Source organism: Crinia signifera, chromosome 4 (genome assembly GCF_055691185.1).
Source record: "Crinia signifera chromosome 4, ASM5569118v1, whole genome shotgun sequence".
Classification (NCBI taxonomy): Eukaryota; Metazoa; Chordata; class Amphibia; order Anura; family Myobatrachidae; genus Crinia; species Crinia signifera.
In genome coordinates, this window is record NC_139220.1 from 210,158,267 (window position 1) to 210,179,053 (window position 20,787).

At 43.3% G+C, this 20,787-nt stretch overlaps 1 protein-coding gene across 3 annotated transcripts in view; it reads right to left on the bottom strand.

Annotated features, from left to right (window-relative positions):
• ZNF609 (zinc finger protein 609) overlaps positions 1–19,220 on the bottom strand; it is a 103,282-nt gene extending 84,062 nt beyond the window's left edge. For 2 of the 3 annotated variants that reach the window (XM_083183685.1, XM_083183683.1), the window contains exon 1: positions 18,984–19,219. The gene's annotated coding sequence lies outside the window, so the exon portion shown is untranslated. Of the gene's footprint in view, positions 1–18,983 lie in introns of all 3 variants that reach the window. The other variant, XM_083183684.1, reaches the window with a different exon arrangement.
• Positions 19,221–20,787: the final 1,567 nt, after the last annotated feature.

Sequence of the window (20,787 nt, forward strand, 5' to 3'; positions counted from 1 at the left end):
CACGACCACCCCGATGTAAATCGGTGTGGCCGTGCTAGGAAACAAGTACCGAAAAATGAAAAGGAATAGGGGAGGAACATAATACTGGGTAATGGACAAGTGCCTTTATAAAAATTATTCTGAAATATTAAGATAAATCTTTTGTCAAAATGTACTCTTTTTACACTAAATCTTTTGTCTGGGACTGAGGGAGCATTCAAGGAAAATCTTAAGATCACAGCTCTTACTAGTGTGTGGGCACCTTAAAGCTGTGTTCACATGGGGCGATTTTAAGCACATATCACTGGCAATATGGTCGCTGAGCGACCATATTGCCAGTGATTTGTATGTAAATCGTCGGGTGCGCGCTCCCGTGTTCAGCCCCTTATGGTCGCTGATCGCAGAAGCTTGTACCTGCGATCAGCTGTTTCCCCTGGCAGAGAGTCCCCTTTTTATCAGCGACCATCTCTGTGTGGCCTTGTTGAAAATTATTTTATTTTGTATCATTAAGCGGAGTATGCATTAGACAATGCATTCCATGCAATGTCAAAAGATTTTCCTTGAACTGGCTGGAACACCCTGACAAAAGATATAGTGCATACATACGGAACTAATTACCAAATGATATGGTTCAGTGGCCACATCCAGGAGAATGATGTCTTCGAAAATATCCTATCCCCAAAGCCAATTCAGACGGATACAACGATTAATGACTGATGGTCATTAATGGGGTATCCAATTAGCAGCCAAAAATGGACCTACTATACATATTGGGTGAAAACACCTGGGATAAGTCCCTGCTCCATGTCCGGGTGACTGCTTATTGGGGATTATGCCACAGAATCCCTGATTACAGGGATGCTGGCATCATGTTACATCTCAAAAGGATGCAAGTGAAAATGAAAGAGGTTATTACCCTAATTAGTGCAATAAACACCCATAATCAAATAGAGTAAAGCTGGGTACACACTAGATATGTCTTCTGATCTGTTGGAGTGACATTACAAGCACATCATCTAGTATGTACCCACTATGTCACTGGCAACATATGTTCACCTACATGCAGGTTAGATGGAGAAGGTCATTAGCAAGGGCCATGCTGCCGAATGCAGCAAGGCCCCCACCGTGGCTCCTCAGACAAGCCCTGCTGCTGCCAATGTCAGGCTGGGTACACATTGTATAGTGTGTTCCCAGTAAAAAAAAAAAAGTCCTTTAAGTTTCAATCACGCACTTCTGTTCGAACCAAACATGCATATTTGCTAACAAGATGGTAGCTGTGAGTTTGTTTATAACCAGTCTCACCTCCTGTGGAGTGACATTGTTTAGTCTTAGGACTGTCTGGCATCCCCTCAAAACGCAAACATACTTCTGTTTTACTTGTCTGAAATGGTTAGCTCTTTATGCAGCACAATTCAAACCCCAGCTGCTCCATCCAGGCTGTAGGCAGCTTGGTGAACATGTCACAGAGGAGATAAATCTTAAGACATGTAGTTCTCTGTCCCAATCATAGCACACAGACCAGGCATGTCACAGCAGAAAGCATTTGGTCCCACTTTCATTTACAGATATGCCTCCAAAAAGGAGGCCTCCATTAGGTTAAAAATTGTGGAATCATCTCTTCATGGGGGTGATTCAACTGTTGTTCGCCAAGGCTGCTGCTAGATGGGACCTGATGGATAAATTCAATTGTGGCTCCATTTGAAACTTATGCTTGGCTACCTTTCTGTGAGCAGAAATGTGTGAAAATTCTGTAGTATTGGTGCCATAACCAGGGGTTTAGACCTGTTTAGCCGCTATATGCATCTAAACCTGATCTAATTGGGCTGGACAACAGCAATAATTTATAGCCACCATCATCAATTTATTCACCCCCCAGGTGTCAAAGAAATTGGCATTTTGTATGAGGTCAGTTATACATTAACAGTGTTCATTCTAGCACCCCCTATCTTTGAAAACCCATGCAGTTCCTCTTCCCTGCCTGGGGTGTCGCTGTCTGCTGTGGTGTTTCTAGCACAGGTCTGGTTTGCAGATCAGTGCTGATATACAGACCACACAGTGCTAGAAGCAATACAGCAGACAGCGACACCCCAGGCAGGGAAGAGGAACTGCATGGATTTTCAAAGATAGCGGGTGCTAGAATGAACACTACATTAAAGCAATGTGTTTCTGGCCGATATGATGTGCAACAGGACCCTGCAGTGTGTTTATACACATCTGCATGTGGCAGGGGGCAACAGTGCAATGTACAATGCAATGCCATGCTGCATGGCCAACCAGAAGAAATCACTTGCGACCCGTGGGAGCATGCAAATGAGCCTATAGATAAGAGAAATCTATGGTAGCACTGCAGCTTCTGATGGGTACGGTAAAGTAACACTGCAGATCATGATCAAAGCAGTGTATATTAATTATCTGGCAAGGCTTTAATAGACAATCGCTTGCCGCTAATACAATTAGAAGGTCGCCTATTCAGAGTAAGGGGATATTTCCCTTATATCCCTAGTAATTAAGTCACAAAATCTTTTCAGTGTATATTAATGTTAGAGATCACTATAGGAAGGAGAAGTCTATGGTAATGTTGCACATCCTTATAGAGAGGACCAATCTTTGGTAATGCTGCAAATTCTGATAGGAGCCGTTTATAGTGTTGCTGATCATTAAAGGTCAGGGAACTTTATTACCTTTTACCCCAAAATATTTTTAGATATGCCAACGTTACTCCCCTTGATTTGAAAGGAAGAAAATCATAATTGTAATACACACTGTACCCCCAGTAATTGATGATATAATCTGCTAGTACGGTACACAGCCTGGCAGCAACTGATGATGATGATTACCATGTATGGCCGTGTGTGGTACAAAATTTGTACCACACAGCACCATACATGGTAATCATCATCATCACCCATCATCATCAATGGCTGCCAGGCTGTGTGTGTTATAGCTATTGATAATGTGAGGTCCAGGCAACTATGTGTCAGTATTCCATGATGATATAGTGGCACTCTATAGTGACACTCTGTGCAATTTTTTCCCCCAGAATAGAGATGTGTATACCTTGACTGGAGCCTATAACCAGGCAAACACATTTGTTGCCGCATCGGCAGAACAGACTGCGCGCTGCAGAGATGGTACAGCAACTAGTCAAATCTAGTGAAGAAGCGGGCAGACTGGAGTGGATTGAAGGCGGGGCCTGGGGCATCATGCAGGGAAGCATGTTACACACAAGTGTCCTTCCACACTACAGTACTGTAATACACACACACATACACAACATGGCATGCATATAGATTCTATATATAGATTATATATGCAATGAAATTAATTTCCTGGGGGTAATGGATGGTCAAGCAGTCAAGACACAGCCGGGAATGCAAGACACAGCCTGCCATTCTGAAAGATTTAAAGTGCCAACTCCTCCAGACCACCAACTCTAGCCCCCATCATCACCTGACTGGAGTCTCCCCTGCTGGATATAGGAGAAAAATCAGAGCAGGCTATGGTGCTACTGATCACTACTGTATAGACAGAAGCAGTCTCTTGTAATGCTAAAGATCACTGTACTGTAGATAAGAGCAGTCGACAGTGATGTAGTAGCAGCAGCACAGAACAGGTTAATTCCTGAGCTCCTCTCAATGCCAGATGGCGGCTGGCTTATGTAGGAAGATGCTGAATTTCTGACCCAATGGCCTGAATCTTACTTCCGGAAGGGTCATGATGGGGGTCACACGATAAAAAAGAGCAGGCAAGACACATAGGGGCCTGGCCTTACTTGGACAAAGTGTAAAGAAAGGGCAGGGTGTAGCTAATTGGTTGTTATTTAAAGTGGATGTTTCACACCCACAAAAAAAACATGTCAGATAAGGAGTGATTGTGTGTTAAAAACAGAAATTAGCTTAGGCACATGTATCCTTCCTCCAAAATGTAGACACTTTATTTTTAAACTAATACAGCATTTTTGGAGGATTTCCTTCAGTAGGAACACACAGAATAGTTATGGACCCAGCTAAATAGGTTCATGACCCTACCACAAACATACTTGAATGACAAAACCATGTACTTGTATGTCAGCATTAAGCTGAATGGCTTAGATTACCCTTGACACTTCTGAAAGGGGGGAAGGGGGGTGTTTAAAAAAAAATTCAAACGATATTTAAAACTATTTATTACTCTTTATTTACAAAGTATCGACACTGACTACTTTCTATCAGTACCTCTTTTCAGATCAGTAACATTTTGTCAATAAAGTACTAGCAGCATCACTAAGGGTACACCTAACACTGCCCTCTGTACACACTGCGCCACAAGGTGTCCTATACATTATACCGGTAATTCCAAATTCAAATTATGGCATTTCTTTTAGAGATTTTCAGAATTTTTATTTTTACAGAAAAAAGAAAGAAAAAAGCTAATAAAGGACAATGTACAGGTATGAGGGCTGTGGTGTTTCAAATGGGGTTGATTCAATATGGTGCTAATCAGCGTGCCGCTCAATTTGACTAGGGGATTTCGGCTCACACCCCTCCTGGGTGCGATTCTAGGGCGGCGATGCTATTTTGTTGTGGTGCAAACAGAAAGTCGGAAAATTACGGTACTCATGACTAAACGCCAATCTCCAACTTAGCCGCTCCCTTCTGGCGCTATTGACTGCGCATTGTATTGAATCGACCCCAATGTAGTCAGCTTGAGAAACAGCAAAATACAACAACCATCTGTGCTTATACTACTTTGGTTAAGATGCGTTTTAAGGATAAATGTAAAATATAAATTTAAAGTAGGCAGCTGTTAAATTAATTAAAAAACTAATGTACTTAGCTTTCCAGACGTCTCTGCATCTGTCACTATTCAATGATCATGCTGTCAGCCAGCCAACACAGACAAAAAAAAAGGAATTTGTCGACATCGGAGTGAATGCCCTTGAGCACAGATTTGGTGTACACATTCAGAATAAGTTTTATTAAGTACTGAATGACCCTGTTTCTTTGCAACAGCAGCATACATTATGCACAAGGGATTGTAATCCCTTATAGGGCCTCCACACAGGGTGATTTCATGGCATTTATTAAGCAATCTGACTAGATCGCTTAGAAAATGCCCCTACATCGCTCCGTGTGTAGGGGCCATAGCAATAGTGATGCGTGGCTATCGGCCGGCGATTAATATCCAGAATGTTGGATAAAATTATATTTTGGTACCTACCGATAAATCCGTTTAGCTGAATCCGCAGGGGACACTGGAGCTTCACACTGGGTTTAGAGTCAAGAATGCTGGGAGCACGCCACTAATGAATTTCTTTAAAAAAAAGACTGGCTCCTCCCCTCTAATACCCACAAGCCACCAGTTAGGAAATTGCTAAACTAAAGGAGATAGAGAAAAGAAGAAACATCAAACAATACACTGTAACACAGAACAAAACCAGGCAGATGAGCGGGGAGGGTGTCCAGTGTCCCCTGCGAATTCAGAGAAACGGATTTACCAGTAGGTACCAAAATCCTATTTTCTCTATCATCCAGCAGTGGACACTGGAGCTTCACACTGGTGAGGTTCCAAAGATATTCTCCTGGGAGGGAGAGCTCAATGGAACCTGCAACACTGAACGTCCAAAAGCTGTGGAGGAGGAAGCAAACATAAAAAAACTGTAAAACTTTATAAATGTATAAACAGATGACCAAGTACACGCCCGGCCAAATTGAGAACTGGACACACCTTGGCATGCCACCCACAAAGTATCCTCCGACCTGGTGGAATGTGCAGACAGAGACACCTCCTTTCCCTTTTCTCCCCTCCCCATTCCTCTTACCATCTCAGACATCCTTCTCCCATGTATCTGGTGAGGAAGTCCTGGCACTCCTCTATTTCTCCCTCCACCTTTCCACTTTACCCTACCCCCTCCGCTATCCCTCTCCTTCTGCCTGTTCCCATCTCAATATCTCCCTATTAGGCACTTTTCCCTCTGACTTTCACGCATGATTATGGGCCAGATTCTCTAACTTCAAAAGTGACAAAATGGAGAGTGATAAACAGTCAGCCAATCAGCTCCTACCTGCCATGTCACAAACTGAATTTGAAAAATGTGAGGTAGGAGCTGATTGGCTGGCTGGTTATCACTCTCCATTTTGTCACTTTTGAAGCTTAGAGAATCTGGCCCCTTGTCCGTTATATATTCTTTAAAAAAAAAAAACTTGCCAACACCTGGCCCATCCCTATCCTCCCTTTGCCTCTTTTAGCAGTCTACAACTTCTTGAGCAGTCTACAACTGTCTTACTGCCTTTCTTATCTCCCACTCCATGCTTGATCCATTCCAGTCTGTCTATTGTATGCTCAACTCCCTCCCACAAAACAGTTGTTACAAAAATATACAATAACTTCCATGCAGCTAAATGCAGGGCCACAACACTTCTTGACTTCTCTGCTGCTTTTGACACTGTGGATCACCCTCTCCTTCTGCAAATCCTTCACTCCCTTGATACTGTCCTGTCCTGAATGTCCTTCTACCTCTCTGTCTGTTCCTCCTCTGTCTCCATTCACTCCACAGTTCCAATGACTGTAGGTGTACCCTAAGGTTCTGTTCTTTTTTCTCTCTCTATATGCCTTCTGTAAATTAATGCATTAGTTAGTTATTTTGTCTTGAAACATAAGCTCTATGTTGAGGACACTCATATCTACCTTTCCCCCCGCTTTTGTGTTTCAAACTGTCTCTCTGTTATCTCTTCTTGGATGTCCCAACCCTTTCTTAAACTTAACATGTCTAAAGGCCCACACAGGCCCAATATCAGCATCAGCAAGTGCTTATGCGGGGTACACACCAGGACGACCCGCTCACGATGCACATCCTGAGCGGGTCGTCAGTGTCTCATCCGACCCGCTCACGATGACGCAGGGGGGGCACGACCCGCTCACGATGTGCACCGTGAGCAGGTCCGATCCAATGGCGACCTGCACCCGGCTGTATGGTCGTCATTGAGATCCTACCTGCAGCAGGTAGGATCTCCATAACGACCGACCGACCCGCGGGACCACGCATCGGATCGGTCCACACCAGGTCAGAAAAGGGCCCAATCAGCACACAATCTACATCCAATTGATCGGAATTGGATCTAGATTGTGGGGATCGGGCCCTAGTCGTCCTGGTGTGTACCCAGCATTACACACTTGCTAATGCTGGCAGGCAACGCATGACAGCGGGGTAAATGAAGTGTTAACAATACACTCCCATTACATGCACACGTGATGGCACAGTTAGTTAATGACCTGAGGGAGCGCGCATCTTCCGTTGGCGGGTGCGTACACACTGGCTGATATAATGAGCGATATTACTCACAAGGGCTAAAACTAGCAATATTGGTCATGTGATCGCCTAGTGCACATGGGCCTTAAGACTGAGCTGATCATCTTCCCACCCTCCCGCGCAATCTCTCTTTACATAATCTCCTTATCTATGGATTACTATATACTCTAGCCAAAAAATGCACGGTCTTGGAGTAATTCTGGACTCTTACCTCTCCTTCAAACCACATACTCAGCACCTCTAACAAACCTAGTTTTCATCTCAAAAATATTTCCATGATCAGATCCCTCATCACCAATGATGCTACTGGCATTTCAACCCTGCTAGCTACCATGGTTGCTCCTGGGATCTTCCCGGGGCATAGAGTGGTGTAAACGGGTAACCTGGATTGAGCGACCTGGGTCCCGCTCAAAGTATGGAGAAGGCAGCGCTGTCAGCTACAAGCATTGCCTCCTCCCCACCCCTCGACGATGCGCCACCAGCTTGCAAAGTGCAAAAACCGGGGTCACTCCTGGAATGGATTAGTGTCCTAATCCAGGGAGCAACCCCGATATTTGCAGTATGAATTTGAGACTCTTATGCACTCTGTGGACATCTCCAGACTGCACTATTGTAATATCCTTATATGTGGCATCCCTGACAAACGCCTCTCTCCATTCCAAACTAGCCTTAATGCTGTAACCGGGCTCATCTTCCTCACTAAACACACTACGTCCCTACCCTATCCGACAAGCCCTTCATTGGATTGCCTTACCTTTCAGAATCCAATTCAAGCTTCTCACACTCACTTACAAAGCCCACACCCACTCCTCTCCCATACACATCTTTAAGCTTCTCTCCCTTTAAAGGGGCCTACACACAGGGAGATGAGCATTCTGAGCGATGCTAGATCGCTCAGCACACAACGCTGCACAGCAATATGCCACTGAGCGAAATGTCAGAACACTGGCCATGATCCCGGCGATTAGATTATACAGCGTGCCGGATATTAATCACCAGGGTGAGAGTAATGCATGGAGCCATGCATTGCTATCGCTATAGAAAGATAACGCCTTGAAAATACCCCTTAAATCGCTACGTGTTTAGGCCCCATTATACTCCTTCCTTTTCTCTTTCTTCCATTAATGCACCATGCCTCTCCTGCCTACTTATTACACTCCTACCTCCAAAATAACACACTGCCCTCTTTCTCCTTCCCCCTTTTCTCTACATCTCTCCCACCAGACTCTCCATCTTTCTCCAAAACTTCAAATGGGCTCTCAAGACCCACTTCTTCACCAAATCCAGCTGTCATCCTAAAACTGGGTACACACCAGGACGACTAGGGCCCGATCCCCACAATCTAGATCCAATTCCGATCAATTGGATGTAGATTGTGTGCTGATTGGGCCCTTTTCTGACCTGGTGTGGACCGATACCGATCCGATGCGTGGTCCCGCGGGTCGGTCGGTCGTTATGGAGATCCTACCTGCTGCAGGTAGGATCTCAATGACGACCATACAGCCGGGTGCGGGTCGCCATCGGATCGGACCCGCTCACGGTGCACATCGTGAGCGGGTCGTGCCCCCCCGCGTCACCGTGAGCGGGTCGGACGAGACACTGACGACCCGCTCACGATGTGCATCGTGAGCGGGTCGTCCTGGTGTGTACCCCGCATAACACTCTGTTCCATGCTCACTATCTACCCCTCCTTTGTCACACCTGTCTGTTGCTCCCATTTAGAATGTAAGCTCTTGTGAGCAGGGCCTTCTTCCCTTCTCATACTTTAACCATCTACGATGGCACCATATCAAATCCTGTGGTTTTCTGCCAGCGATACTGGCAATGTCGTCTGCTGGCACAGCTACATTTATGTATCCTGTACTTGTCATTTATTGTATTTCACTGTAAGTTACTCTTTCCTGTTTTGCATACTCATTTAAGCACTCTGTAATTGGGTGCTGCGGATCCCTTACAGGGCTATTTAAAGGATAATAATGATAATAAATAGGTAACAGATTGTAAGCTACACTGGGGCAGGGACTGATGTGTGTGTTCAACTATACTCTGTAAAGTGCTGCAGAATATGTGTGCGCTATATATGAAACTTAATAAATAAAAAAAATAGGTGGAGCCTGCTATTGTGTGGGCTATAGAAAATGCAGTTTAATTATTTGGCACTAGGGATGCCAATCCCGGGATTCTCAGGATCCCAGGATTGGCATCCCTAAAAGAAAAACATGCCCTGTCCACCCCTACATGGGTGAGCGGGTGCCTAGCAGAGCAGCATTGTGGGGTGCCTGGTGCCACCTGCAGATTTACTTACATAGGCGGGCGGGAGCTGGGCAGACAGCAGTGCTGCAGTGGTGCTTGCCTGGTGCCTCTGGGCAGGTAGTGGCAGCACCAGCTGGGCACGAGGGGAGGCTAGGAGTTCAATGCGGCCAGGAGTGGTCATCTGTAGCAGGACAATGTGGCCTGCGCCGCGTGATGATCAGAGGTCACGCTGCACACCGGGGTCGGGAGCAGCCGGGCAGCTTCTGAGCGGGGGCTCAAAGGCTGCCAGGCATTAGACTGTGCATGCGCAATCTAATTCTGAAATCCCGGGATTGAAATCCCAGACATTTTGGGGCCAAATCCCAGGCCACCCTATTACATGCTACCTCCTTATTGAGTTTCCTGTCATGGTTCTCTCATTCCTTACATGACACGTGTTATTTTTTCCACTAGGCCAGGGGTCCTCAACTCCAAGTCTCAAGTACCATTAGCAGGTAATTGAAGTATTTTTAAACACATGCATATGTTTGAAGATAGAATTGCATATGTTTGTTAATCTAATTATCCTTCCACAAAACATAAATCCGCATGAGGATAGTGGTTGATACTCCATGGCTTAGATTTTTTTACTCCACTTTTAAGTATGTTTATTACTTTTTACCGGTTTTCCACAGAATAGAGTGCAATGTTATATGTAAACACGATGTATACCCTGCCTAAAGTCAGGAAATAGACATTCTGGGCATGAATAACTGTCATACCATGGCAGCTGTGGGGGAAACAATTGGATTTTCCCCTGTACATGACAGGGTTCAGAATGAATGTTTAACCTTTACAATATTGATATTAGATGAAAATGATAATGTCGGCATATAGCTAATGTAGATGCTCACATTGCTGTACCGGCCACAAAATTCAAATTTTGGCATGGCATTATTTCTGTCATCCTGTTCCTAATACGAACCCTAACATTTATTATATCACTAACCCTCAAGGAAAATGTTGACAGGTGCCTATATTGTAAATATCTATCTTTTGCGTGACACTGTTATATACGTTACATTAAATGAAACAATTATAAATATAAGGATAACATCTGTCTCATAGGAAACATATGTCCTTCTGTGCCAAGCATTAGCACAATTAGGCATAGGCTTGGGTAGAATACATTCCATATGATAAGCAGGTAAATGCTCTCCCAACTGGAATTTCTACTGACAACAGTATGCCCACGAGCGTACTGATTTTGCTCCTGGAAATGCAACTATGAAGATACAGTACTCATTGAAATGCAAGTTTTCATGTTGGTGTTGCCATGGAAACCTGGTGACATCATTCAGGACATGCTCCAAAAGAGGCATGATCTAATAATGTAAACTAGGCAAACAAGATGTGTGTGTGTGTGGGTGTGTGTTCAATTAGCCGAGGTAAAAAAAAACTTGTGAAAAAAAAGGCTTTTTGCCAATTTTTGCTTTTTGCATGGAACAATCTACCAGTTTCCGTGCAAATTCTGGGTCCATGTGTTTTTGTCGGCCGTCGCCTATTAATGCTGCCGTTTGAGACAGCATTGAAGGCAATTTCCGACAAAACAGATCCAACTAGTCAGATCTGTTTCGGTGGAAATGGGCGTGGATTGCAAGATTTTCGTCCGTTTTTCTTCAATCTGCGCCCATTTTCACCAAACCCCAGAATTTCCGAACATTGAATTCCAACTATCAAGTGGAATTCCCCCCATCTGCAATAGTGACATATTAACAACCAATAATTCAGTAGTGAAAGTGATATAACCATTAAGAAATGGAGACACAAAGTCCCCCAGAAAGTGGACATTTAAAGAGGCCTACGACTCCTGCTTTTAATCTCCACCATACATAGATGACACTGTAATACAGTATCGTAAATAGTGCCCTTTTCCTAAAGCCCTACTGAGCACATCATGGGGCAAAAAAAAAAGTCAGCCCCGAAATGACATCATCTGCCCCCGCTGCTAGCATGCATCATTGACGATATAGTCAATGTGCATGCAGCACAGATGACTGGGGGGTCGTTAACGATGCGTGGAAGCACACATCATTGACTATACTGTGTACACACTAGACCAGGGGTATAGCCAACTCCAGTCCTAGAGAGCTACCAACAGTTAACGTTTTCCAGGTCTCCTCACAGAATTACAAGTGAAGTAATTAGCTCAACCTGTGGATCTTTTAAAATGTGTTAGTCAGTAATGAGTGCAGCTGTGAACCTGCGAGGTGAGCTAGGAAACGTGAACTGTTGGTAGCTCTTGAGGACTGGAGTTGGCTACCTTTCACTAGACAATGCAAACGATATATATCGTTAACAATATATTGGCTGGTGTTTATGGGGCTTTAGGATGGAGACACACTTGGCAGAAGGATTAGCCTCCCAGTGATCTATCGAATGACTGGTAAGGTGTATACACAAAAAACTTGGGCATACTTACCAAACATACGCCTGATAGGTCTGGCGAGCAGACCTATTTGAATATTCCTGACACTTTTGAGGTCATATTCATTGGATACTGCGGCCAGTATATTGTTCAGTCAGCCGGTTAACACAGGCAGATGTACCAATATACAGTATCTGCATGATATATGGCCTCGGCCATACTTCAAGGCCAAAGTCATTCAGACATATCGAGCAGCATGGGCAGTGTAATGGTTCTTATCACTGCATCACAGCACTGGTTTGATTCCCAACAAGGCCCTAACTGAGCAGTTTGTATATTTTCCCCGAGCTTGCGTGGGTGTACTCCGGTTTCCTCCCACAAACCAAAAAGATACTGATAGGTTAATTGGCTCCCAACAAATTAACCCTAGAATAAATGTGTGCACGTGTTAGGGAAAATAGATTGTAAGCTCCACTGGGGCAGGGACCGATTGTGAGTGAATGTTTAAATATTCTCTGTAAAGCGATGCGAAATAGGTGTATTAATAATAATAATAATAATAATATTAACTGTACATACGAATTGATGGTCCAACAGATATATAATCTGCTGTATTAACGATAAATCAGCAAAAATGTATCCAGGATAAGGGCCTATTCAATTAATTTATGCAAGTAGCCCAGAGGCAGATTTTATTGCAGAACAGATATCTGCTTTAAGTAAGGATGTGAAGTTCAACAACAGCTGGAGGGCCAAAGGTTCCCCATACCTGCTCTATGGAAATAAAGTGAATATCTTGGAGGGTGGGGCATTAATTTGTTTTCAGGCAGGGTTAACTGTGGAAAAAGGCTAAACCTGTCTTAAGTCCAGCTTTGGGGGGGCCCCAAACTCCAGTTTGGGCTCCCAAAGCTCTGTTTTAGCACACATTTAATCTCTCAGACTCCTGAGGTGCGAGAAGAAATGTTACCCCATGGCTGACGGGCACCTAATCAGACCAAAAATTGAAGTACTCTGTTCTGCAACACCTAGTAATCGCCATGATGGAAAATAATTGAATTGCCACCTTTAGACTGGTAACTTTCATTGATTTAAGTCTCTTTTCAACCCACCCACAATAATCTCTACAACCTCCATCGTCACCCAACTATAAATACCCTTATCAATATTTTTAAGTTTAAGTATTCTAATATAATAGTATTTAAAACAATGTTCCGCATAGACATTCCTACCGGTTTTAAAAAATAGTATTCCTTATTGAGCTACTAATGACATACATTTTATGCAAAGCATAAAAAAAAGGGAGAAGCTTTTTTATTTTTTAAAAGGGCCTACTTTATTATGACAGCATACATGTAGAAACTGCTTTTTGCGGCTTTGGGAAAGTGGATTAATGCCAAATCAAGAACCACAATGTGTTTAATGGTATTGGGAAGAAAAAATATGTTTTTTAGTTCACTTTCAATATAAAGCATTTATTTGCCATGCAAGTAAAAACCAGCAAAAAAGGAATGATTTGTATGAGTACTGCATTAATAACTAAGAAAAAAAATTTGCTAATTTTTGTATGGTGTATGAAAAGTTAGGTACTTGTGTAGTTTCACGGCGCCAGTAGATCGCATGTGATTTGACATCCGATATCGCATGCAATTTACTATCCATTTCATTACCCCACTATCCACTAGGTTGTGGAGTAGATTTTAATGCGCTCGCCACCGAGCCCGAAGCGTGGCGAGCGCAGCGAGCCCTGCGAGGGGCCACGGAATGTATTTGACAGAATTGCATGCAAATGGCATGCAATATCGTGAGTCGCTTTGAAACAACACCCGTGTCTGCTCGTCACGCTTGGGGCTCGGTGGCTCGCCACACTATAAAAAATTAACTCCACGCCCTAGTGGATATTGGGGTAATGAAATGGATAGTAAATCGCATGTGATATCGAATGTCAAATCGCATGCGATTTACTGGCGCCGTGAAACTACACAAGTACCAAAAGTTATCCTTATGTTAATTTAATTATTTAAAGAGTTAAAAAAAAAAAAAAAATGCTTACAAAACAAATTTTGGGCTGAAAACCCTTGATGTTGGGATTCAAATGGGTAAACTTTCTCACCATTCATTCGAATCCACTAATGCCACTTTCATGCTGCAAAGCTGGGTCATACCACGGATCGAAATGCCTGGTTCGGCACATTCACATTAAAGGGGGTATTCAATCTCCTGTAGCAATCTTCCAATGAGGGAGATGGCTGCTGGGGCCCTATTCAATGCTGTCTTCCTCGACAGCATTGAACAAGGGATCTCGCAGAACAAGCCCGACGTCACAAGCAGTCGGGCTCGTTCTTCTAAGAACGGTCGGGAATAGATAAGCATCCCGGCCGCAGCTCGCCGATTCCAGGACACTTCTCGCAGTCCAGCTCCTTTCTCATCCCGCGGCAGGTGGGATGAGAAAGGAGCTGGACTGCGAGACATTGAATCCTGTCTGCAATTTCTCGGTCGAGCTGACTGAGAACAGGACAGGGTCACGACTGTCAGGCCTACTTGACAGCAGTGACCCCACATTGAATACCCCCCTAAACCCGGGTTGCACATTATACAGAGGATGACTTGAGTTTAACCGTTCTTATAACCCAGGTTGAATTGCCAGGTTGCTCGACCTGGGTTATAAGGACTGGTGCTTTCACACCGCACCTCTGCCCAGGTGGTTAAGTCAGCAACCCGGCAATATCCCGAGTCCAAGGTGCTGTGTGAAAGGAGCCTTGTATCAGAAAGCTGAATAATAGCAGAGGACTAAAAACTGTAAGAATAATATAACAATGCACAATGACTATTTTATAGGTACCTTTATTGCTACCACTGCATAGACACATAATTTAACAGAAATAAACATTTAAAACTTCCTGTTACTGTCACCCAGAACACCTAAAAGGTTCATGGACCAATAGTTACAAACATTACAATAAATCATATAGCAGGCTGAGGGCATGGATAAAATACCAGGCAGTGTGTTTTTCACAGTTTTTTACCCAAATGTCGACACAGTTGACATGGACACAGGATTAAGTGCAACGCTGCGCTCGCCATGCTGCAGGCATTTTGTTCTCCCACCGCGCCCTATTGGATGGTAGGGCATGAAATACTGCCTGTCGGCACATGTCGGCTCAAAAAAAACACGTGTCAACCTAGACCATGTTGCTAGGTCGACATATGGTCTAGTGCTTGTGTTGACCTTGTCCAATGTCGACCTAGACCCCTGTCGACCTTGCAGTATGTCGACCACCTTTAGGTCAACCAACCGTATCCCATGTAATGGGCATAGCAGAGTATGACCATGTTTAATAGGCGTAATCCTAGTGCAGTGTGCAATTTTTAATATGTTTTTTTTTTTTTTTCTAATGTGAATTTCTAATATAAAATGTGTAAAATGTGTACTCCAGATTCATTCATTCACTCAAACATTCTAGAGAGAACACTATAAGACACACATTAGATGCACTGTACTAGATGGAGATGATGTCAGATACACGCTGTTGTTCAGGAACCTAGACAGGGATCAAAAACAATCCGTGTAAGGTGAGCTATGATCTAGGGATACTTAAGTCAAAGGCACATTTGCTGTTATCTCTGCTGTCACTGCACCATATCACACTGATGACCCTGTACTGTTGTAAAGGGGTGTCCACACGGAGCGATTATTGCTAGTGAGCGACTATTTGACTATATACAACAGAGATTTTGACTAAGCGATTTGACTAAGCGATTTGTCTATACTAGAATAACATACTTGCTTGATATTCATTGCAGATCGCCTAGTGAATATCTCCCTCAGCAGTGATTAGCAGCAATTTTGACTAGACAGCCAGCGATCTAGTCAAAATATTCTTGCCTGGCAACTCTTTTTTTACTAAGCGATATTATAGGGAGATTTGTCTAACCTTGACAGAGATCTTTACCAACCTTCTAAGCAATTTTGACTATGTAGTCAAAATCGCTTAAGGGGTGTACACACGAGAGATTTTGACTAATGGACAATTTTGACTAAGCAATTTTGACTAAGTAATTTTTGGGAGAGATTTTGGCTAGATGCACTGGAGATTTTGACTAAGCAATGATAATCTATGATCTAGTCAAAACTGCCTTGCCTGCACAGTCAATCTATGCTAAGCAATTTCTGCTAGACAATATTGACTAAGCAGGAGAAAAATAGGAAGATTTTGGCTAACCTTCTAGGAGATTTTGACTATCTAGTCAAAATCTCCTGTTAAAATGTCTCAGTTTGTACACCCCTAAGTCAATGGATCTTTCCTGCAGTGCATCGCCAATACTTTAAAAAATGATGAGTTATGCAAATTAACCATTGTTCCAACATATAAGTAAACAAGCCCTTAAGCTTATGACATGTTAATACACCTATGTTGACATTTAATACACCTATATAATTAGTTCTGAATATTTTTTTACAGTCACATTCCATTCTACTAAAGGCAGGAAATCAAAACAATGCAGAATAAAACTAGAAGGTAAAAACAAAACCTATACCTCAGACATGGATAAATTTACATATGTATGAAAAGAGTTTGACCTGGTTACACATAGGAGAAACATCTAGTTAAAACACAAATTACTAAGAAGTGACAGAACTAGGCAATATTACCAGCAAATTAAAAAGCCAGATATAAAGAGGTATGTGGCACCACTGATAAAAGTCATTTATTGCATGTATTTGTGGAGATATTTGATCATCTATTATGTAAAAGTCAACTCATATACATAGTGCTATGACATCATCATGAGTGTATTTTACTATGTGCTTAAGCAATGCATATATTATTTAATATACTTACTCCGCAATAGTACAGACAGTGTTCATAAATTAGAATTCTATTTTTAACTATGAACCTCAAAAGAGAGGCTGGGTCAACAGTGGGCATAATGTAAACATCAGACACAGAACAAAAGACCATTCTGTTCCTCTATAACCCAGTCTGCTACACATGAAGAGTCCTGGCATTTCTCACGATAAACTACACTTCTCTCGTGTCCTTGAATCACCCACTCCCAGCACATAACATGTTTTGTACATAAATATAGGTTGGTGGAGGAGATGCAAGAGGGAAGTCTACTGGAGCACAGTGCAAACAAGCAAGGAAAACCGAGGAGGGGGAGGTGTGATACGGAGACGAAGGTATAGGAGAAAAAAAACAGGGAAAGCAATATGAATGGAAGAAAGGGAAAAATAGAGAGAGGGAGAAAAAGGGGACACGAAGAAAAGAAACAAGACAAGCAGGGGACACTATAGAGTGAGGGGGCTGGGGCAGCTGCAGCCTCTTTGATAGCAGTATTATTGTTGTAACCCAATCTACTACTGCAGATGCTTAGGATAAAAGAGAACCTAGACAATCAGAGTGGGGGATGGAGGGAGGGGGCGGTGTTTCCCACGTCTAATCCCTGTGATACTGAGGGACAGCTCTAAACTAGAGGTTATGCGCTCTTGACCAGTTATAAGGAAGCCTTGCCCTGTGCTTATTCCACAGCCTGGAAATGAAAGGTATAGGACTGGCTTGGGGATTCACAAGGAATATTAAAAACACACGCACATGAATTATGGGGAATATTAAAACTTTGTGTTTACTAACAAATAGAAAAATTTACTGCCACAATGCTGGCTCGGTAACTTGCCTCCTCTCATGGCTGACTGGTGTGTGTCAGTCTGGTCACTTAGAATGTGTGTTTTAGCTCAGTTAATAGAGCACTATAGATTTAAGCATTTGAAAACGAACTACCGAGAACATGAATGAGAAAAGGTAGACTAAACAGGCCTGGAAACTAGCAGCAATAGATCAGTGCCTGCAATTCTTCAGCCATTTTTTTCTACTTCTTGACATAACTAAATACGTATAAAGCTACAGTGTCCAAGTAATTGTACAAGAAAAACATGCATACAGTTATTTTAGAACCTGACAGTAGCTATATTTAGCAATCACAAGCAAACAATCATCACAACTGGAAATAGGCTACACTGCCAAAAGCATTGTAGATCACAGGATTTTAAAGAAAACAAATGACATCCACTATTAAGCTTCAGGACCATTCATCAGAAGGTAGAGGCTGTAACAAGAGGATTTTAAAAATGTGGTCAAAAATAGGTTGAACCAGTATAATCAATAGGTTACACACCAAGCATGTAAATTTGTATACAGGACGCGAGGATACATATGAATTACTGGTAATTCATTAGACAGTACAAAATGTTGTAATAACATTTTAAAGCTAAAATTTATGTGAAGTAGTTAGTCATACAGAAACTGGCCCACACAGCTTTTCATCTATATGTAGTAAGGGTGTTCTATAGGTTAAACCTTGAAATATTTACTTTTCAGACATTAAGTATTAACTTGAGGGACATTTTATATTGTGTAATATACATGCACATAGTTGTATGACCTAAATAGAACAACGCCATATACGTGGTCTCTCACACACATTCAGATTACTGCCTATATATACATATATGTACATTCATGGCAGTGTTTTAGTAACCGTTTCCAAGAAAACAATTAAAAAGGAAAATATCCAACGTGTGCTGGAAAACTGTGCTGCACACACTCAGATCAAAAAAATAACATTTGCTACAGCTTTAATAAATAGTAAGTACAGATTTCTAAACCATCTAGCACCAGAGCATACACCACCCCATAGTAAGCAGCACATGACTCGCAACAGATTACAAACACATGATTAGAAAGCAGTGCAATGGCACTGACACTACAGTGCAGAACTCTGCTAGAACGGGGGCAATTGGACATGTATACGTTCTATTTACATTGCGTTTACATGGCAGCCCTGTTTACAGTGTATGCATGGTATGTAATGTTACACTAGGAAGGTGTGATCCTCTGTGTGCATTGTGTACAATGTAAGATGCCGGCTGAATGGTGCCAAAAAAACATCAAATCTTCCACACACCCCAGCACTACCAATCTATTACCGATAGCAGAGATCGGTGTCTGCATATCACTCCTATATATAAGTCCCAGCCACTGCAGTGATCTCACTCACCCTCTCTCTGGCCTCAAGTGTCCTCCATCTTGTCCTATCCTGCACACTTCCCAGGGGAGCGGGTCACGCCTGGCCCGGACTCCCCCCCATCCCTTCTCCCTCCCCCCGTGCCGTGTCCAGGCAGCCACTACTCCAGCTCCAGGCTTCACCGTTCACACAGGCCGCAATCACATTCGGACCGAGAGGAGGACTGCGCTTCCGGCGCGTCCGGAGACACGCCCACTGATCCGACCGAGAGACACGCCCCTTTGCGCGACACAACGCCGGACACGCCCAACGTGTGACGTAAATTTCAAGTATGTCTCTAGGCCACGCCTACCCGGCCAATGGCGAATAAATGTAGGAAATGTAGATGCTAGGTAGCTGGTCTCCACATACACACACAACACGCACGCATATTGAAGGTCAGACCGTCAGTGTTAACTGGCCTGCCTTGCAGTGCAGTGCGACTGCTGCTCAAGGAGCCATAATAAGTTGTGCTTAAAGATAAGTGGTAGTAAGATATTAATATCTACACAAAAACAATAACATCATTGAGACAATACATTTACTTATAACTCACTGGTAGAAAACTACACGTCAGTATTTTGAACTAGGTTGTTGTGGTTTTTTTTCTTTTCCTTATTAGTTAAACGTTTTCACCCCTAAATTCTGTTCACAGTTTCAAATAAATAAGAACAGTTTTAAGCCCCATAACACACTGGACAACTGAACTAAAAGCAGCTCAGTTTACTCATCTGCCGAAAGACACCCAGTGTGTCCGCGACAGCAATGAGCGCTATGCATCATCGCTGGCCCGGCCGTTCATCTTCTGGTATTACCAGCAGCGGAGTGGCCCGCTGTGTCCTCCACCCTGGGAAAAATTGCTAAAACGGTAGAAAAACGCTCAGTGTATGTATGTTCAGAGTGTTTTTCAGCCCAGCGATTTTCACCTTCATCATTATCCATACATGCTGGAAATGCCCAGTGAGTATAGACCTTTAAGGCAGAGGCAGAACTCTGGGAGGCAGTGGAGTCATCTGCCGCCGGGCTCCTGCTCCCAAGGGGGCACCTCTCCTCTCCTGCAAGTTTGAATCAGTTAATTGAAAGCCATTGATATCACTTCTGTGGCTGACTCTCCCTCCCAGCAGGACCATAGGAGTCACAGTTTCTTTATTTTTAAACATAATATACATACATACATATATATTTACTGTATGTAAGGTGCAGTGTGTGTGTGTGTGTGTGTGTGGGGGCACCAATATTTATCTTGCCTCCGGGCAACATGGACGAACTTACGCCACTGCTTTAAGGCCTATACTCCCTGGGTAATTTTGAACTGAAAGCAGCTCAGTTTTGTCTTTTGAGCTTTTTCCAGTATGTATATGCCAGCAGTGAGCACTGATGCGTGCTCCCGCATCATCGCCGGTCGCCGCAGCAGATGAGCAACAGAGTGGGTGGCTTTCCATAGCATTGCTGGCGATTTTTACATCATCGCTGTCCATACACGGTGGGAAAAAGATATCATCATCCAGGAGTATAGCTGTTGTTGACGATATCTTTAGATTGAGCTGCATGTACAAAAGACGTCGCTAACAACCTGGGCATTGTTAATGTTAATACCTCCAGTGCTTAAAGTGGTCCTGGTGAGGTGGTGGGACTCACTTCCCTCCCCCCACCCCACAGCCAGGGTGAGTGCTAGGGTGATCGGTGCCTCCCTGCAAGCTTTAAATTTATGGCCTATATAAAATGAATAATGCGGGCTGCATAATACCACCCCTAATTTAAATTAAGGCCCACAGTTCAAAACAACCCAACACCTAAA